The sequence below is a fragment of the Canis lupus genome, chromosome 8 (genome assembly GCF_011100685.1).
Source record: "Canis lupus familiaris isolate Mischka breed German Shepherd chromosome 8, alternate assembly UU_Cfam_GSD_1.0, whole genome shotgun sequence".
Lineage (NCBI taxonomy): Eukaryota > Metazoa > Chordata > Mammalia > Carnivora > Canidae > Canis > Canis lupus.
Window position 1 is genome coordinate 30,018,774 of NC_049229.1, and position 20,009 is coordinate 30,038,782.

General features: G+C 41.2%; 2 long non-coding RNA genes across 7 annotated transcripts in view; one reads left to right on the forward strand and one right to left on the reverse strand.

Moving 5' to 3' along the window:
- LOC100686192 overlaps nt 1-6,848 on the reverse strand; it is a 97,133-nt gene extending 90,285 nt beyond the window's left edge. For 5 of the 6 annotated variants that reach the window (XR_005362867.1, XR_005362866.1, XR_005362868.1 and 2 more), the window contains exon 1: nt 6,434-6,635. This is a non-coding gene — a long non-coding RNA (uncharacterized LOC100686192). Of the gene's footprint in view, nt 1-6,433; nt 6,636-6,739 lie in introns of those variants that run through there. The other variant, XR_005362870.1, reaches the window with a different exon arrangement.
- A 10,071-nt stretch (nt 6,849-16,919) lies between these two features.
- LOC111097219 lies at nt 16,920-19,755 on the forward strand. The gene is made up of 3 exons (XR_005362871.1): nt 16,920-17,062; nt 18,061-18,132; nt 19,614-19,755. It is a non-coding gene; the product is annotated as an uncharacterized LOC111097219 (long non-coding RNA).
- The last annotated feature ends 254 nt before the right edge of the window (nt 19,756-20,009 follow it).

Consider the following 20,009-nt stretch of genomic DNA (forward strand, 5'->3'; position numbering starts at 1 on the left):
TGTGCCCATGTAAAAAGTCTGTTTCAGAGCTCTCTTGATAAAGAAACTGTATATAGGTTTATATACCTCAATTAAATGATATAAAGAAGTGTGACAGAATCAGGATTTGAACTTAAGCAGTCCAGCTCCAAAATTCCAGTTTTTAGTTGCTCTACTACACTGCAGCTTCATGATGCAATGCTATGTAAAATTAGGGCAATCAACATTTAACTCTCATGGGCCCTCATGGTAGAAAGATCAGCCTAAACTCAGGCAGTGCCACAGGGCCTCTGCCATAGGCCAGATGCTCATTTTCTAGACCACAAAGGCTAGTCCCAGAGAGAGAACAACCTGTAGCAAGTTAAGGTGCCCTCAGGTGGTTCAGAGTCAGTCTGAGAGGCTAGCAGAGAGTCAGCCTGCCCTATCAGTAGGGTGACCATATAATTTACCATCCAAACCAAAATACTGTTGAGAGCAAAAGGAACCTCTGTAATAATTATGTGGGAATGACAAATGTAAACTGACTATTCCAGGCAGTCTTCACTGGCTAAGTCTATCCAAACCTCCCAGGAAAGGGAGAGAAACATGTAAGTAAACTTGGTAAATGTGGGAAGCCAATTATCTGAAAGAGGAGGATAAAGTTGGGATGAGGGCATTAAACCTAGGGATTGAAGTTGGGTGCAGTCAAGAATGTTTAAAAAAGAATTGGGTAGATACATATAATAAAAAGAAGCAAAAAAGGTATCTGGATTCGCAGGACAATGTGGTCGTTTGTGCGTGTGACAAGTCGGGAATAAAAGACACTGAGAGTAGATTTCCAATGATGATTTGGGAGTGAGACTGATCAAATATGGTGTGGATACATTATGGTAGGGACTCTGAAACAACTCCTGGTCATCAAAGGTTCATCAAACCCTGGGTGGCTCAGCGGTTTAGCGCCTGCCTTTGGCCCAGGGCAGGATCCTAGAGTTCCGGGATCGAGTCCCACATCGGGCTCCTGGCATGGAGCCTGCTCCTCCCTCCTCCTGTGTATGTGTGTGTGTGTCTCTCTCTGTCTGTGTCTATCATGAATATATAAATAAATAAATCTTTAAAAAAGAAAAGGTTCAGTGTGAACTTGAGAGGGAGTCCAGGCTTGCCATATCAGTATCTTCTTGGGACCAGGATTGTTCCTTATCTTTTCCAGGTGATGTGTAGCCCTCTCTTCTCAGCTGGTTGACTTTTCTGAGAACTCCCATGACAGAATAATAAAAGTAAATAAACTCAGGAAAAGTGAAAGGCCAACTGTCTGAAAGAGGATAAGGTTGGGACCTCTCTGTGCACCTAGGAACAAAAACTGTAGGGAGGCAATGCTGTTAAGGAAAGGATTGGGTGAGTATATATGACAAGAAGAAACCTGAGATCCAGCTGCAAGCTGAATGTAATTCAACAGTATATTTTCAGATTGAAAATGACAGAAATTCTACATCACCAATCAGAAAGAACCTTTCCTTGCTCCAAGACTTGCCAAGGACCTTACAAGAACAGTATGTGCAGTTCTGACTTTTTAAAAATGATGCAAAGAATTGAAGTCCAGGAAAGGATTACCAGATAGATTATAGTGGTAGGAGCACAGCCTTTCATGAAATTTAGTAGAGAGAGAGCGAGAGAGAGAGAGAGAGAGAGGAGAGAGAGAGAGAGAAAGCTAAGGGTTGATTTCACTGTTTTCAGAAATCATGAAGAATTTGGATACTCATTATTTTGCTTCCCCACAGTAGGTTGAAACAAAGAAATGAGCTGACATTGCAGCAAGAGATATGTTAGTAATGCTTAAGGAAGAACTTCTTGACCAAATGCTGGCGCACAGAAGTGCTGAAATGTCTGACCCTGTAATCTTTATATGATAGGATAGAAAATCACTAGTCCAGAGTTGTCATTATACATGGTATTTGATGTAGGAGGTCCTGAGGAGTAAGTGGAGGAATCTGAGTGCAAGGGTGTCTCTTAACAGACCTGGAAGTTCTGAAACTGATTGGAGAGAAGAAAGAGAAGTCAAAATCAATTAACCATAAAAACAATCATGAGGACTCTACCCAGGTCATGAGTGTGTTGAGATGATTCTTCATACACGGCCCAGTCCCTATTTCTGAAATCCAGATAGTGACACTCTGACATTGCCCTGTGACTTCACCAGTGTTATTCCTCTTCATTCTACTTTAGTCCCAGGTGATTCACCTGGGTGGGGACCCTGCCTTCAGCTGTGAGTTAAGCATCACTTCTCCATTTTGAGTGGGAAGGAGCAGCTTCTACAGCTGTCCCTTCCAGAAACTCTATGGCTTCCTTAAACCTCAGAGGATTTTCTCTGTCAGGTGAGAGACCTAAGAAAGAATGTTTACTACATCTGCCTTGGTAACGTGGTCCTTCCATTAGGAGAGGAGACATACTCTTGCACAGGGCAGCAGCCAGCATCAAATCAGCTTCAGTTGAGACACCACTTCGGGCTCAGCATCTAGGCTAAGTCCCACTGGCCACTAGCCTTGACCTCCCTCCCCAGATCCTGAAGCCCCAAATCTGTAGAGCTGCTCATCTGTCCTCAGCAGTGAGGAATCATTCTCCTTAGGTGGATATGCTATTTCCTGCTTGTGGGGCTGGTAATAGAATAGCACAGGATGTGCCTGAAGATTCATGTCTCTGAGAAATAGAAGGTCGGTAGGAGAAAAAGGATGTGGATCTGCACATAGTCAGACCTTTGCTCTGAAATCACTGAGTTGAGTAAGAAAGTATAGCACTAAGGGATTCTTCTGCTCCTCTATGTGACTTTTAGGAATCCTATGGCTCTAAGTCTTGGGCTCCATTTTGCCTCTACTGCAAGCACTAGACTTGCTGGGCTGTGTGGCTATTGTGCTCTTATGTAGGCAATGGAGACCTAATGACAAATAAGACAGATAATGCCTCAATCTCACAAGAGTTTATTCCTCATGAGAGGAGACAGACTATAAACAAAGAAGCAAATAAATAAACAAGAAAATATCAGATGGTGACAGGTGATAGTAAATCAGAGTGATTGATGGAAAGTTAGTGCTGGGTGTAGGAATAGTTTAGGAGGAGATGTTGGGGACAGGCTCACTGAAGAGGTTAATCAGTAACTTGAATGACAAAAAAAGAGTCAAGCAGACGATGCAGGGAAAGAGCTTGCCAGAGCAGGAACTGCTAGTGGAAAGGCCCTAAGCTGGAAAGGAGCTCAGTGTTTTTGGAACAAAGAAAAGAGGCCCATGGGCCTGGAGCTAAGTGAGTCTGGGATACAAGATGGAAAAATTTGGAAAGTTTGTCAGGCACCAGATCATGAGGAGTCATGGGGCCAGGATGAGAATGAATTCAAAATGGTCCTAGAATTGGATTAGATCCTGGAGGTCATCTAGCTTGTCTTCTTACTTCAAAAATGAGGAAGCAGAGCCTAAGGAGGTGTCATTTTATAACTGCATCTCTGCCAGCCAAACTTGGTCATGCTATGGTATGGAAGTAAGATCTTCTGACATATGGTCCTTGCCACTTTCCATCAAATTCTTCCTGAATGCTAAGTGGGACTCCTGAATGTCCCACTTTCTTTTCTTTTCTTTTTTTTTTTAAGATTTTAATCTATCTATTTATTTATTTGAGAGAGAGAGAGAGCATGAGCGAGCGCTTGAACCAGGTGGAGGGCAGAGTGGAGGAATAAGCAGATTCCCTGCTGAGCAGGGAGCCTGACAACTGAGAGCCCCACCCCAGGACCCTGGGATCAAGACCTGAGCCAAAGGCAGATACTTAACTGACTGAGCCACCCAGGCCTCCCTGAATATCTCACTTTAATAGGGAATTAAATAAAAAAAAATCTGTAAAAACATTTAGAATAATATTTGTTTCATTATATTTGTTATATAATAAACACTATATAAATGTTTCAAAGATAAAAAAAGACCAAAACATGGAATTACCCTTCACTTATCCTGTAAAAAAGGGGTGCTTATAAACATCTATGTAGACTAGTTATGCTTTATCCCAATAGCAAGCACTTAGTTTGACTATTTAATGCCACAAACCAAATGCAACCCATTTACTCTACGATTGGGACACATTCCCACTATAGGGACATATGGTGTAGCTTCTATATCCAGGAGGAGTTAACATTCCACTGTACACACAAACATTCAGAATCAGAAAATTATACTGTAAGTTATGTACACACAAGACACATGTGTGTATATACATCTTGGTTTTTCAAATAGCAATGACATTGCCTAAGGGAGCAATAGCTTTCACATCCTCCTCTGTGTTGAAAAGAAGGCTTTATTGAAGAGGACATATGGATGGAAATTCATTTTGGAATAGTCAAGATCTTCAGTTCTAAAAGGATTTGAGGCTGGCTTGATTAAGCACAAACCCACAGCAAGAGATGTGCTGGTGGAATAGAAGCTTATTATTACTGCCCTGGCCCTCATTCAGGATTTATAGCCCAAAGATCTGCCACCAGCCAGGTGCGATGGCAAAATACATTCTCATTCTCTGGCCTGAATTGCCATTCAGCCTACTGCCTTCTAGACTACCTCCTGATTCGCTCCCACTAACTGTGACAGACTTTCTATTTTCTCTCTCTTTATTCCTCTTCTATCTCTGTCTTTGAGAGATAATGTAATAGAGAAAAGTCTCCCTCTTTTCTCCAGATCTTACAGAGACAGGAAGAGCATCTTCCCTGACTTTGTCTAGGGTGGATGGAAGTATAAATGAGGCAATGGATTTGAATCAAAGATGGTAGGGCAGGAAGAAACCTCAGAGTCGATGGGAACATCTCTTTACTCTTTGGTTTTATGGCACATGTGGAAGGAGTTGATGTTTGTACAGTGCACTAAGGTAAATGGAGGAGCTTGCTTATAGCTGAGGTATCCAGGCTGGGCACTCCAGCTGCCCTAGATTCTCCAGCTACCCTGAGATGGAGGACAACCCAAGCTTGAGAGAGGCTCTGTGAACTTCAAGGTCAACCCTGGGTATCTGCATCCAGCTGAAGACAAGGGAAAAGAGAGCATGGAGGATCATCTATGAGGATTATGATCCAGGTCTGTTTGCACACTTTGGTGCACATTCCATTGGCTGGAGCCTGTCATATGGACACATCTGGCTATGAGGAAAGCTGGAACCTGGGGTTAGCTGTGTGTCAAGAGGAATGGAACAAGGTTTGGTGAATGGGTAGCCAATCTCTGCCATTGGGAAGTATGTGACCGGTGATACTCTAGAGACAGCGGCAGAGATGAAACTAAGACACAGGTTACTTAACCCATAGCACAGTTCTCTCCTTACCAAATCACTCTGCCATATCTTTCATTTGTCCCCTACCTTTAAAAAAACACTACCCACAAAAGTTGGTTAAAGGAAACCAAGAAGAAAGTGATTTGTCTCTTTTCTAAGGCAGATTGGTATGATGTGAAAACATGTATCAAGACAGGAAGCACAGAACAATGCTCGTCTTGAGACCTCAAGGAACCCTCCGCCCCAAGGGTCATAAAGTGAGGCCTGTTGCTCTGCAGAATGATGAAGTTGCATTAGAAAATCCAGACTGGGACATCTGGGTGGCTCAACGGTTGAGTGTCTGCCTTTGGCTCAGGGCATGATCCCAGGATCTGGGATCGAGTCCCACATTGGGCTCCCTGTGGGGAGCCTGCTTCTCCCTCTGCCTGTGTCTCTGCCTCTCTCTCTATGTCTCTCATGAATAAATAAATAAAATATTTTTAAAAAAGGAAAATCCAAACTAACCACTAAGGATATTCAGGGCAAAACCAACTGCCCAACTTCTATGCCCTGGATCTTGCCCATGAAAAATGTGCTCCATAGTCAAGAATATGGCAGACCATGAGTGAAGCTTATGTCAATATCAAGAGTACCAGGAGTTACATGCTTCATTTGTTCTGTGTTGGTTTTACTAAAAAAAAAAAAAAAAAGCAATTACCAGATTTGGAAGACCTCTCACATTCAGCACCTACAGGTCCACCAAATCAGGAAGATGGTAGAAATCATGACCCAAAAGGCACAGATAAATGGTTCTAAAGATGTTGTCAATAAAGTGATTCTAGTCAGAAATGGGAAAGAATTTCCAATCTATTTATCCTCTCTGATGGGTTCATTATAAAAGTAAAAATGCTGAAGAAGCCCAAGTTTGAAATGGGAGAACTTATGTTGCTTCACGGTGAAGGCAATAGTTCTGGAAAAGCTCCTGGGATGAGACAGGTGATACAGTTAAATGAGCTGATGGATATGAGCCACTAGTCTGAGAATCTGGTTAAATTCAGACTTTTAATGGTGACAAATAAAAAGTCTTATTTGCGGAGAGAAAAAAAAAGACAAGTGTGACCCAGTAAATGCAATTCCGGCATACCTTCAGTCAAATTCTACTCACAGGAAAAGCCCCAGTGCAACTTGTGGGAATCTCACAAAAAAGGGTCAAACTTACCTCCTGATAATAGAGAGGATTTCCACTGCACCATGAACCCTTTGTGAGGAAATCGGCATCCGAATCCTAAGTCTTGCTTTTTCTTACTTCTTTAGGCCCTTGCCCACTTGGTTGCTTCCTGAGGACCTGCGGAGGGAGGCAGGATGGGGGTTATTGCGCGGTTCACTGCAAACACCTGTCTCGTGGTATTACCTCAACCTTTGATTCCGATGTTTTCACTTCCTCCCCTTTTTACATTTGGCCCTTTGGTCTCTGTCCCCTGAGCTGACTTTCATCATCCAATTAGAAATAACACCCTCTTCTCACCACCAGCTTTTCTGGGAACCATAGGGAGGAAACCCCAAGCCTCCCTCACAGTCCGTGGGGCCAGCACTGCTTCAAAGGAGTGTGGTGGCGACACCACCTCACGGCTGGGCTTCTTTTCTGTTTAAACAGCTTCTATTGCTCACTGCTGATCAGTAACTCAATGATTCATTAAACACACAAACAATGAGTGAATCTGTTCCATTAGCCAGGCCACCTGTTGATCTCAGACATCCTCAGCTGAACTCAGCGGACGTGAACAACAGAATGGCTGCATCGGTGGAGGGCCCCATCCGCATTTGATGGCATGTTACAGCAGGAAAAGTAGAGTTCCAGCCTTGCTGGGGCTTTTATGCTTTTCCTTTCATCTGGTGGCAGGGCTGTAAGAATATACAGTGGAATACAATGCCTTCTCTATAATCAACTGGAAGATTCTAAGAGCTTGGTCATTATTGCTTCCTTAGGCTTGTGGAATTAGACAAAGAGGAGATGGGAATATACTGCACCCTTTTGCCTGCAGGTGCCAGGGCAACAGAATTAGCAGAGTGCTAAGCAAAAGCCAAAAAACAAAACAAAACAAACTATCTGTAAAAGCCATCTTACTTATTGTAATGATACCTTCTCCCCCCTTGAAATGAGACGGTCTCTTTGGTACTTAGCCCCTTGCTCCCAGAGCTGCTCCAGGCCTTTAGGAACTGGTCCACTAGTGTTCATCAGTTTATCATATATCAAGACTAGTAAAAATCCTATAAAGCTGACTGAGTGAAGCTTTGGATGCAGGCATAACAGTCAACAAAGTTGACATTTTGTTATTTAAAAAAGTAGTGCTTTCTCTTCTGTTAAACAAAGCCCTCTAATCATTGTAATAAAAAGAAGAGCTTTCATGAAGTCAGGAATGTTTGTTTAGAGCCTAAAAACTGTATCATATCAGGAATAGGGAGATGTATAATCTTTACTCTATTGAATTTGAAAGTGCCTCTTTAGGGGGAATTTCATTTTTGAATGGCACACTCATTAGGATTTGCACTACGCACTTCATAATAGCAATGTTGAAATTTCCCTATAGTGACACTTTGATTGAAAATCTTTGATTACACAGTCTAGTGTTTATGCTGTTGATGGATTTATTCTAGACTATCATGAAATGCTTTGTTGTTCGTTGGCTCTTTTAAGAACATAGATGAAGTAGAGGGAAACAACTCTCCAATGAAAATTCCTGTTTCTATTGGTTTTAATCAGGTAAATTTTTTAAAAATCACCCTTTTAAAAATTCCCTGACAGTTTTCAGAGATTGCCATAGCTAGTGGATGTTTTACTTTCATTTTTGTAGCCCTGGAAATGGTATGATGCCAGGTGAGGAATTCAGGTTATTCTTCTTTCCTGAATATTGTTTTGCTTTTAGAAGGTAGGCTTTGAGCTGCAAGCATTCAGAATGAACATCATGAACAGATGGAGGCAGGCCGACTCCACTGCTTGGGCTCTCCAGGCAGGTGTGAGCAGATCTCCCTCATCCAGCACATAAAAGGACCACGTGCACTTTCAAAGGGATTTCTGCAATCCTGGTCTTTTGACAACCACGACTATGATTTGATTGCCAAATGCAGGTGGTTGTGCAGAGGCCCAGTTGTGCAATCAAAAGAATCCTCAGTCTTCTGTATAAAATGGAAAAGCACAAGGAGAGATTTAAAAAAAAAAAAAAAGACTAACTAGGAGATAGCCACATAAGAATTAAAACTTAGGTGAAAGACTCATAGCTATTTTCTCACGTGGTTAAGCTAGCACCATTCAGTAGAATTTCTACAATGCTGAGGGTGTTCTGTGCCAGAGCCATCTAATAGGGTAGACACACGTGGCTACTGAGCACTTGAAATGTGGCTAATGTGACTGGGAAGCTAAATTCCAACTTTAGTTAACTCAAATTTAAATAGGCGCAGGTATTTTGTGGTTGCTGTGTTGGACAGAAAAGGATTATTCTATAACTCCATGAGGGACACAGACCAGGTTGGTCTTCACTGCAATGCTCCCAGTACTGATGTAGATTTTCTACCTTCATTGTAAGTCCTCAATAAATATTTAATGTGTGAAAATATAAATCTGATCATGGTCCATTCTTCCTTAACACTCCTAGCTGCTTCTCCTGGCCTAAGAGCTCCAACTCCTCCTGGCAGGCTCACTTTCTGTTCCAGCATGTCCAATTTTTATTTTTATTTTTTAAAAATTTTATTTATTTACTCATGAGAGAGATAGACGCAGAAGCATAGTCACAGAAAGAAGCATGCTCCCCACAGGAAGCCTGATGCAGGACTCAATCCCAGGACCCCAGGATCATCACCTGAGCTAAAGTGACCACTGAGCTCTACTGAGTCACCCAGCTGCCCCCAGCATGTCCAATTTTTAAGTCTACACTTTGACTTGCCCTCATCCTCCTGCTCTGTGGTTTTTGTGTGTGCAATTTTCTCTGCCTGGAATGCTCTTCTTCCCACTTACCACGTAGATAGGCCTCTGCTTATCTTTCATAACTGGAAAGTCTTCACCAACTGGCGCAAATGGAGTTAAGCACTGTCTTCCCTTCATTTCCATGGTAGTGCAGGGTAAATGTCAGAACACAGATGTCTTAGGGAGGACTCTCAGACCTGTGTGTAAATGTTTGTAAGGAAATTCCCAAGGGAAACTAGGAAAAGTGTGGGTGGGGGGCAGAGGGCAGGGAAAGGAGGAAGTGGGGGAATCGTGCCATGAAGTCCCACCAAGGGTCGAATTTGCCCTATCTTCAGGTAAACTCGGGAACTCTATAAATCGAGTCTTCCTGAACAAGGTAAAGGAGCTGGTGTTTTCACACTCTGACTTCCAGCAGTTACTGGTGAAGGACCACCCAAGGAATGTGCACTCCCAGATGCTCTCCTCCGTCTGTGCCGGTGAGGAGACCCCACAAATAGCTCCCCAAGAAAGGGGGCAGGTTCTGATTGTGGGAAGAGAACTCCCGGGGAGTAGGATGCGATGGGGAAGGCAGCAAAGAAGTAGGATCTGGGCAGAACACAAACATTAGACATTGGATGTTATCCTGTATGAGGGATGTTAGAATGGTGTCTGTGTGGGTGGCAAACCAGATCACTCTTAATCTAGAAAAGTGACTTATTTTCGATTCCCTCTGTAAAATTCAGAAAATAATTCTTCTCACTTAGGTGACATTTAAAGATTTTAGATTTTAAAATTGTTTATTTATTCATGAGAGACACAGAGAGAGAGAGAGAGAGGTAGAGACACAGACAGAGGGAAAAGCAGGCTCCATGCAGGGAGCCCAAAGTGGGACCCGATCCTGGGTCTCCAGGATCACGCCCTGGACTGAAGGAGGTGCTAAACCGCTGAGCCACCCAGGCTGCCTTTATTTTTAAAAAGTTAGGAAGTTGACTTTTTTCTATTTATTTATTTATTTATTTATTTATTCATTCATTCATTCATTCATTCATTCATTCATGGGAGACACACACAGGGAGAGAGAGAGAGAGAGAGGCAGAGACACAGGCAGAAGGGGAAGCAGGCTCCATGCCAAAAGCCCGTCACAGGACTCGATCCCGGGACTCCAGGATCGTGCCCTGGGCCAAAGGCAGGCGCTAAACCGCTGAGCCGCTGAGCCACCCAGGGATCCCCTTAGGTGACATTTAAATATGATAGCATGTATAAGTTGTGTAGTTGGGGTTAATGAGTAAAAAGTAAAAAAAAAAAAAGGCAGCTATTATTAAAACACAGCAGTTTGTTGTGATGTATGACAATAAGTGCTCTCTGGCAATAATGCGATACTGCATACCTGATTTCCACTGGCTTTGATATTGTTCTAGCTGCATTATGCCTCATTGGTCTTTAAGTCACTAGCATTTAAGCTAATGCCTGATCCTGAGTAGATGTCAGATCAATATTTCTTGAGTAAATGAGAGATACTCAACTTTAAGCCCAATCTCTCTTATCATCTCCAATGTTACACTGAAAAGCTCTATTCGTGTGTCTATTTTGCCCATTAGACCGTAAGGGTAGGGCTTCTTCTCTTTTTTGATTCCCCTAAACATAGCACAACCCAGCACATGGCAGCTGCTAGATAATTGTTTGTTGAACTTAGGTTTGTTGAGTAAGAGTCCTGAAATTTCCATGGGTAACAGTATTATAATCCAAAGTGTTGTTTTCTTCACTTCTGAGTTTGCAGACTGTGATCTTAGATCACTTATGGTTCAATACAGAAAAACGAAAACCCCTTTAGGTTTTTCAAGAAGAATGTGATTTAATAGAGGGATTTTGGTGCTACAGTAGGTAGCATTCTAAAATTCTACCCCCAAAGATGTTCCACTTTTATCCCAGAAGCTATGAATATGCTGGTGATCACTCCTGTGATTATGTTATGTTATATGGAAATACTCCCAGTACCAAAGTGGATTTTCTACCTTCATTGTAAGTTCTCAATAAACATTTGTTGTGTGAAAATACAAATCTGATCATGGTCCATCCTTCCTTAGCACTCTTGGGTGCTTATCCTGGTCCATAAAGAGATTACCACAGTGGGCCTGATCTAATCACACAAGCCCTTAAAGTCAGGGAGCTTTCTCTGGCTGAGAAGAGAAAAGAGAGTGAGAGTCCAAGCATGAGGGGATTGGGTGTGATGGGTCCTACTCTGGCTGCCATGTTGGGAGAAGGACTCGATGTACCATCGCTGGAATGACGATGGAGGAGGCCACATGGGGAGGGATGTGGTCCTAAGGAGTTGAGAGAAGCTTCTGTCTGACAGCCAGCAAGGAATTGAGGACCTAAGTCCTAAAACTACAAGGAGATGAATTCTGCCAATATCCTGAACGAGCTTAGGAGTATATACTTCCCAGAGCTTCCAGATAAGATCCCTGTCAACAGCTGACACCTTGATTTCAGTATGGAGAGACTTTAACCTGGAACCCTATTGATCCCACCTGACCTCTGACCTGTAGAGTGGTGAAGTAATAGATAGGTGTTATTCCAAGCTGCTAAATTTGTGGTAATTTGCTACATGGCAGTAGAAAACTAATATAAGTGCTTATTAGATTATGGGAAAGCCGGAATCAAGAAAGTTAGGTGGGCTACTCCCAGCTTTCAGGTTACATCACCACAGGCAGCCAGGGAGCTGTGGGAAATTAGAACTGGTCCATAACCCTGAAGCTGCCACTTAGCAGTGAGAGACACCAGCCAGCTGCCACACTGGTCACATCTGCTGAAGCTTACACTTTCATCCCCACCAGTGCTGAGAGAAGGAGGGGGCCTTTTGCTCTCTTCTGCCTTACAAACATCGCATGAATGAGTTTTAGTATGAAACATGTCATACTCAGAACATTGGTGGAAGTTCTAGGACATGTGGTTCCCAGGCATCTAGCCCCCGAGATAAAGGGGAACCACTACAAGGGGTGATGAGGATAATGCTGATTGACAATGAGTAGTATCCAATATGGCTCTTCAAACCTTCAAGACCCCTTTAGGTCAGCCTTCTGGTAGGAATTATTTTCATTTTACAGATGAGAAAACTGAGGTTCAACTGGGTTAAATACCTTGTCTAAAATCTCATAAATAGGAAGTAGCAAAATCAAGATTAGAATCCAGATCTGTTTCTCCCCAAGTCCACATGTGTTCTGCCTCTGTCACTGATGCGGAGCATGAGGTGGAACTTGTATAACTGGCTGACAGATGGACCACCATGGAGGCTCAGCTGAGGTGGCAGTGGAAGTGGTAGCAACTTCATTCTATTAAAAAAAAAAAAAAAGTTTTCCTCAGGTTTCTGGTGAGGCCTGGCTTCATCTTTTGTTGGAGCCCTCTCTATCTCTGTCTCCTCCTCCCCTTCTCTCAACCAGGCTTCCTCCTTGGCCCATAATCCCTGAGTTTGGACACAGAGCCTGCAATGTGTGCTCTACTTTCTGGGTTTATTTTGGTGAAGGTCCTGCCTCCTTTTACAGGGCAGTCCCCGTTTTATGGGTGCACATGATCGGCCCTTCTCTTCTGTGGTCTGGGGTCTCTCTGCCTCTCCCACACTAGGGGCTGGCACTGGACTGAGGATTGGCATCAGGAGAAATATCCCCTCCAGAAGGGGGCCGTGGAGCATTTCCCCCAGACAGCTCTATCTTTGCTGCATACCAATCCAATTACAAACAAATTGGCCCACGGGTTCAAGCATGAGAGCGATTTGGCCTTCTTTCCTCTCTTGCTGACAATTTTAAACCTCTTTTCTTTAAAAACCCAACTGTGGGAAGAAAAGTTTAGCACCCAAGCTCAAGAGAGGTGGGATGCAAATTATCCTAGAGATCAGGGTGTTATGAGGCTCAGAGAAGGAACTCTGAATTATAGTTTTCAGGAAAAAAAAAAAGTAAGAAAAAGAGACAGATTCTCTGGGACTAACCCGTGACTGCAGGTTGAAGACTGGGAGGTTGGTCTTTTCCACATTTGACTTGACCAGCTCTCTGGGTTCACTTTTTTTTCCCTGAGTGGCTACTCTCTTCTCTCCTAGACTCTTCCTCAATGGTGAAGAATTCATTCCTAGGTTTCTGGAGGGGGAGAAGGAATGTTTCAGTTGTCTTTACTCTGCCTTAAATGATATGTTTTGTTTTGTTTTGTTTTGTTTTGTTTTGAAATATGCTCATACTTTGATACAGCTGAATGCAAATAAAAGTAGGGAATCTGTGTCAAAGAGAAGTGGACAGCCCACCTATTTAGAAAGTTTAGGATCAGCCAGGCTTTCTTCACTCAGGGATTCCACTGGAACACTGTCAGGAGGAGACGTGAAAGAATGTGCTCCTTCTGCCTTTTTGTAAGTCTTTTTAAGCACACCTTAAATTGAAAGCCCGACTTTACTAGAAAGAAAAGCAGATATAAAGTAAGGTTGTACATGGTGTTGGTTTTTTTTTTTTGTTTTTTGTTGTTGTTGTTGTTGTTTGTTTGTTTGTTTGTTTTTTGACCAAAAGTTTCCTCAGTCCAGGTTTTCCTGAAGTGGAATTATCTGGGGCTGCATAATGACATCAGTCAAATAAAGGATGATCCCTTCCTTTTGTTCCCTTGTCTTTTTGAGAGAGATCACCTGTCATTTCCTATCAGCACACCAGTCACACTTCTCCTGTGAGGATCTGTGTGGAGTTTCTGGGGGAAATCGAATTCACTTGCACTGAGACACTTAGCTGGCAGGGAGCCCGAGACCACCCCCTCATCTCAGATCCCATCAGAAAGCCTCTTCAGCCACCACTCTTCTTTTCAGAAGGATGTCTCAGAGGATTTCCAGGGTGATTCAGAACATCCTACTGAGATGCTCAGAGATACAAGTCCGAGGATATATCTAGATATGGGCATGAGGGGCATACACCGGAGACTTGGGTAGGCACATGTTCTGTTCCCATAGCATCTAGAGACCAGCAGAGGGGGAAACAAACAAGTATAGTATGATTGGCAAGTGAGAAAAGCACTGTGATGGGAACAAGGAGGTCGTGAGGACACAAAGAAAGGTTATGTAACCTGGACCTGGCGGCAAGACCTTCCAGAAGAAATGGCAATGGTGCATAAGACTGTTAATGACATTGCCACAGTCTCTGTGATGAGATCTCAGAAACTGGCCTGAATAAAGAACAGGGAGGTGTATGTCACTGAGGGGAAATGTGTTGGGGGAGTACTTCCCGTAGATCTACTTGGATGGACTGCAGTGGTACTGTGGCCATGCCGATCGATTCTGCAGCTGCACTTTGATGGCCTTCAGCTTTCCATCACTAAGTCATTCGAGAAGCCAGAGCTCCTCCTCCTTTATTTCCTGCTTTTCTTAAACAACAGCTGTGTAATTCAGTGCCTCTTAAAGGGGAAATGCTGAAGAGTAGATAGGAATTCCAGGAGGGATGTGTGGTGAGAAGATGGAAGTTGAAGCTGACTCATTCTTCAGCTTCGTTATGGCACCTGCCTCACCTCATCTGAGCATCCAGCCCTCGGGTCACAATGAAAAAGAAGATGCAGGGATCATCCTGTCAAACTGTCAAATTTGTGGGTGAATGAAATATCCACAAGGGATCTCCAAGAAGCCAGAAAACTCATATTTACTTTCGACCAGGGAGAATTTGAACCTATTTCTACAGATTTAAAAGTCTAGGATATTAATTCATTGTGACATCTGGTCCTTCTCTTTGATATTTTAAAAATAGGCCAGAAGTGGAATTGTGAATCCATGCTCCAAAGCAGTACTCTCTGATTCTGGGAAAGAATGCAACTCTGAGTTTATCTTGTTTATCCAACTAGTCTCTGGTCATTTGTGTAACATGATATTTCTTCCATTGGATGCTGTAAGCCAATTTCTAGCACAAGGTTTCCATTTTGTTTTAATCATCCATGAAAGAAAAGAATGTGGGAATGTCTCTTTTGCCATTTTCAAGGACTGTGGTGGCACCAGTAGCTGGCTGCTGGCTTCTAGTCTTTGCCACTGCCACTTGAGAATGTGAGATTCTCTACAAATCCTAGAATTTTGGAACTAGAAAGAAAAGTTAGCAGTTTGTAGTAAGAACCGTAAAGATGCTCCTACTCTTTGTTCCAGCCAATCCACTCTAATGAATTTTAAGGAAATGTCAATCACCAGAACCACCAATATACATTCTCAAAGATATTCACTCTATTTTTTTCTTTTTTTTAGTAAGAAAAGGAGAAACTGCCAAGATGTTCAACATTATGGACCTTGTTTTGAAAGGCAGGATACATTAACTTGAGGGAATATTATGTAGTCCTAAAATAATTATGAAAGCTGCATACATTCACAAATGTTTTTTGAAGGCCTACTATGTACCAGTGCTCTGATATTATATCTGCATATGAAATATGCAGATTTCAAATCTATGTTGCCTATGACCTTAGAGACTTGAAAGACACATACCTACTACAACTACAGAAGAAAATTTGCAGAAATGTTATTAGTTGGCAAAGTAATAAATACTTTATAAGTGTCTTTGCAGAAAGAAAATTTGTTACAGTGAAGAAAAATTTGTTACTTTGTTTTGCATCAATTAATATATGTAAAAATTATGATAGGAGAACAGAAGGTGCTGCTAGCTTTGGGTAAGAGAGTATAAGAGTGGACATTCATTTATTCTTGGTTCATGTATTTATTGAATAACTACTATATAATTATTCAAATACAGCAGTGGTTAAGACAGAGACATAATCCTCACAATTATTAATCAGGCCTGTGTTTTACTTTATTTAATATTTATTTAATGAATAATTGGATCTAAAAATTAGATAATTTAGAATACTCTATGCTAATTTCTTTCATCTCGTTCCTCCAAAAACACTTGTTGTAGAGGGAAAATTTAAGTTAACAGAGACGATGATTTGCCTGAGGTCTCACAGCTTTTTGTAACAAGTCTGCTATTAGATTCTGATTCTTGGTTTACCTGCCACCTTACCCCCACATTCCTCTTATAATCCTCACCCCTCTCTTAGAAATACATTGTTGGAACAATGGAAAATCAGCAAAAGTCTTTAGAACCATGACTTAAGGATATTGGACAGAAAATGAGGATGATCAAGCTTTATAGTATGTGGGAATTACCCAAGAGTCTTATCTAAATGCAGATTTTGATTCTGTAGTCTGGAATGGGACTTGAGATTCTGCATTTCTCATAAGGCCTCAGGTGACGCTAATAGTTTCTATTCTTGAGTAGCAGGAACCTGAAGGATAGAAACTGTTCAAGTACGGGAGAAACTCAAGTTTAATCCGTAGCCAGTGATCTAACTAGCTTTGTTGTCAGGGAAATATAGATGTCAGTTTTTTGCCAAGTGTTAGTTTTCTTTTTTTTTTTTTAATTTTATATATTTATGAGAGAGAGAGAGAGAGGGAGAGAGAGAGAGAGAGAGAGAGAGAGAGAGAGAGAAAGGGAGAAAGAGGCAGAGGCAGAGGGAGAAGCAGGCTCCATGCAGGGAGCCCATGTGAGACTCAATCCCAGGACCTCGAATCATGCCCTGAGCTGAAGGCAGATGCTCCACTGCTGAGCCACCCAGGCATCCCTCGTCTAAATTTTCCATCACTAACTGCTGACGTAGCTTCCTTTTCCTTCTCAGCACTTGCTCTACATCTAAATCTGTCTTGTTCAATATGCCCATGAAAGGCAAGAAGAATATTCTAGAACCATGCCACTATGAGATAATGGAATAGGAATTTGCACTAAAATCATCTGACTCCCAAGCCTCTTCTCTTAACTGCTATGATATGTAGCCCCTGCCGTGTCCCCCCTCACCTAGTGGTCACAGTCCAGGTCCTTGGAGTCAAGACCAAACCTGGATCTGAAGCCTAACTAAGCACTTAGTACTAAGGTTCAGTTACCTCATGTGTTGGTGTTTCTATTTCTTCGTGTATAAATATAGATAGTAAATAGCACCAATCTCATTAGACACTTACGTAGATTAAATGAGATAATGTACAGAAATCACTAACTCAGTGTCTGGCATGGAGTGAGTGCATTATAAAAGTAGCTGTTATTGTGGTTAGCTGAGAATCTTATTCTGACTTCTTCTAGAGGAGCTCACACAAACCTAGTGCTTGAGGCAGACAGGATATCAAATAATTATATTTATTTAAAATTTAATATGTAATTGAACATAGTTTAAATACAAATAATATAAATATCTGAATAAAATGCTAAGTAAATCATAAAGATAGAAATAAAGAATGAATATATACCTATGTAAACATTTAGATATATTTAGGTAGTATCTAATGTGTTTAAAGTATTTACACAAAAATATATAAATATGTGGACAAAATATAAATTAAGAAATAATATATAAGGATATAAAGTTTAAACAAAATGAAGATATCATAAAAATGTAGTGTAATTTAAATAATTTAAATTTAAGTAATAGAGTAAGTATATATTATTTTATATATGTTATATATGTGTGTGTGTGTATATATATATATATATATATATATATATATATATATACACACACAACAGTTGCTAATGCACAAGTGCTTTTGAATACTATGGGAACACAGAAGATGGTAACTAGCTTTCTGGGATGATGGGAGAAATAACTTCTGAGCTCAGTTCAGAAGGATTAGTTTGAGGTTGGGAGAAAGCATTTTGGGCTGAGGGTTTGGGGTAAAGAGGGCAGCAGGCAATAATGCTGCTATAAAGTTTGGTGCTAGTTTGTAAAGAGCCGCTAAATCATAGCTTTTATCTGTGGATGGTGGGGGGCCATGGGAAGGTGGTTTTGAGCAGACCAGGCATGTGATTAGATGTGTCTTTAAGTCTGTGGGGTGTACAACTTGGTTAGAAATCCTTTGGCCTGCTCTCTGATTTTTTCAGGAGTTTAGACTGCTTCCCAAGCTTCATCAAACACTGCAATGGTCTTTCAAAACTCTCCTAGCCATGAAAAAGGTAAGGGGGAGTCAGTCATTGTGTAACTGGGTATTTTCTAATCCCTGGACTAAAATTTCACATTAAAAAAAAATAAAGGTGAATACAAAGCAATGCCTTACTCCTGTTTCTATTGTTAACTTCTAATTTCTTATCCTTGGAGATACTTCCCCTTAACTTGACCTTAAAAAGAATGAACTCTGAATGTCACAGGAGTCCTTGTAAAGGACTTTACCCAGGTAAAGATCAAGGGTAGAGTGCTATGATTGGGGAGGAGAATTTTAATTCTCTTCCTTCATCACTAGCTAACTTACGTGGTTGGAGAAGGAAAGGAAATGTTTCCTTAAAGAGGAAACATGCCAGAATTAAAATCTGATGCAACCTCTCATCATTCCCAAAGAGAATCACTTTATAGGCTATTTTTTGGCAATCAGATGCATAGATCTGCATATCTTTATTGGCCTTTGCAACAGAAATAGCATCTCAAAGTCTTGTCCCGTGATACATCATGTTGAAAATAAATGATAACTCTATTTGACAGTTCCTTTCATCTCAGGATCTTAATCTCCCAAACATTCTTTAATAAAGATTCACAACACCCTGTGAGGTAGGTAAATATTAGTGTGCTATTTTATGAATGAGGAAGATGATTGATAAGGAGATTAAGCAATTTGCCTGTAATAAGGTAAGTTTGTAGATATGGGAGTCAAATTTCCACCCTCTGAGAAAAACACAATAATTGCTAAACCAAGATAAAAGCCTTTACTCATCCTTTTAAAATGATTGAACAAAATTGAATCATGGCTTTTTCACTCCCAAGTTATTAGAGTTCATCCAAAATTTAAAAAAAAAAAAGTTGTAATACATTTTCAAAAAGAGAGAGGCTCGTATTTACACGTATGAATTCATTTCTTCATTGGTTTACAGAACCTCATGACTATAGTGATTGTTCCTAAACAATTTGTAACTGAATTCCAGTCTTTTCAAAGAAGGCATGGCATTTGTTATTATGTAGGATAATCTTTGCCTTCTAAATCTATCCTGCATTTAGATTTATGTCTTCTTGTAGGATGTTCCTAACATAGTACTTTGCTGCCTTAGATGAGATAATTTCATACCACTTATTAGGATGTAAAGTTCTAGTGTATTTTTTCTACTAATACTAACCTAATTTTTCTACTAATACTAAACAGATACACTTTATTGAGCACTTACTCTTTGCTAAAGGCTCAACGTAGTTCACATTTATTCCTTAAACACATTTATTCCCTAAAATGGGAGGTACCATCCCATTTGACATATGAGAAATCCGAAGCTTCAAAGAGCCTTGCTCAGTCAGGAGAACACAGCCAGGAGGTGGTAAAGTGTGGAATCTCCCAAAATTGTCTGATCCTGAGACCCAACTCTTCTAAACATTGGATCATAAGCAATACCACCAGCTCACTAGAATTCTTTTGGAAGGAATAATAGAAGTTTAATGTATGTCTTTTTCTTTGCTTTAGGTTCCATTAAAATGAGGTTAAAAATGTGACATATTGGGATCCCTGGGTGGTGCAGCGGTTTAGCGCCTGCCTTTGGCCCAGGGCGGGATCCTGGAGACCCGAGATCGAATCCCACATCGGGCTCCTGGTGCATGGAGCCTGCTTCTCCCTCTGCCTCTGTCTCTGCCTCTCTCTCTCTCTCTCTGTGTGCCTATCATAAATAAATAAAAAATTTAAAAAAAAATGTGACATATTTTGTTTACCTGCAGGAGAAATTTGTAAAGTGGTTCCTGCTATAAACTCAGATACAGAATTTGTAGGAGAGCCAAAAATGACTAAAGCAAAACATTCATCTTTAGATTGTTTCCCTGATCCCTGGAGTTCTCATTTTTCTTCACAGAATGGGTTAAGTAGTCT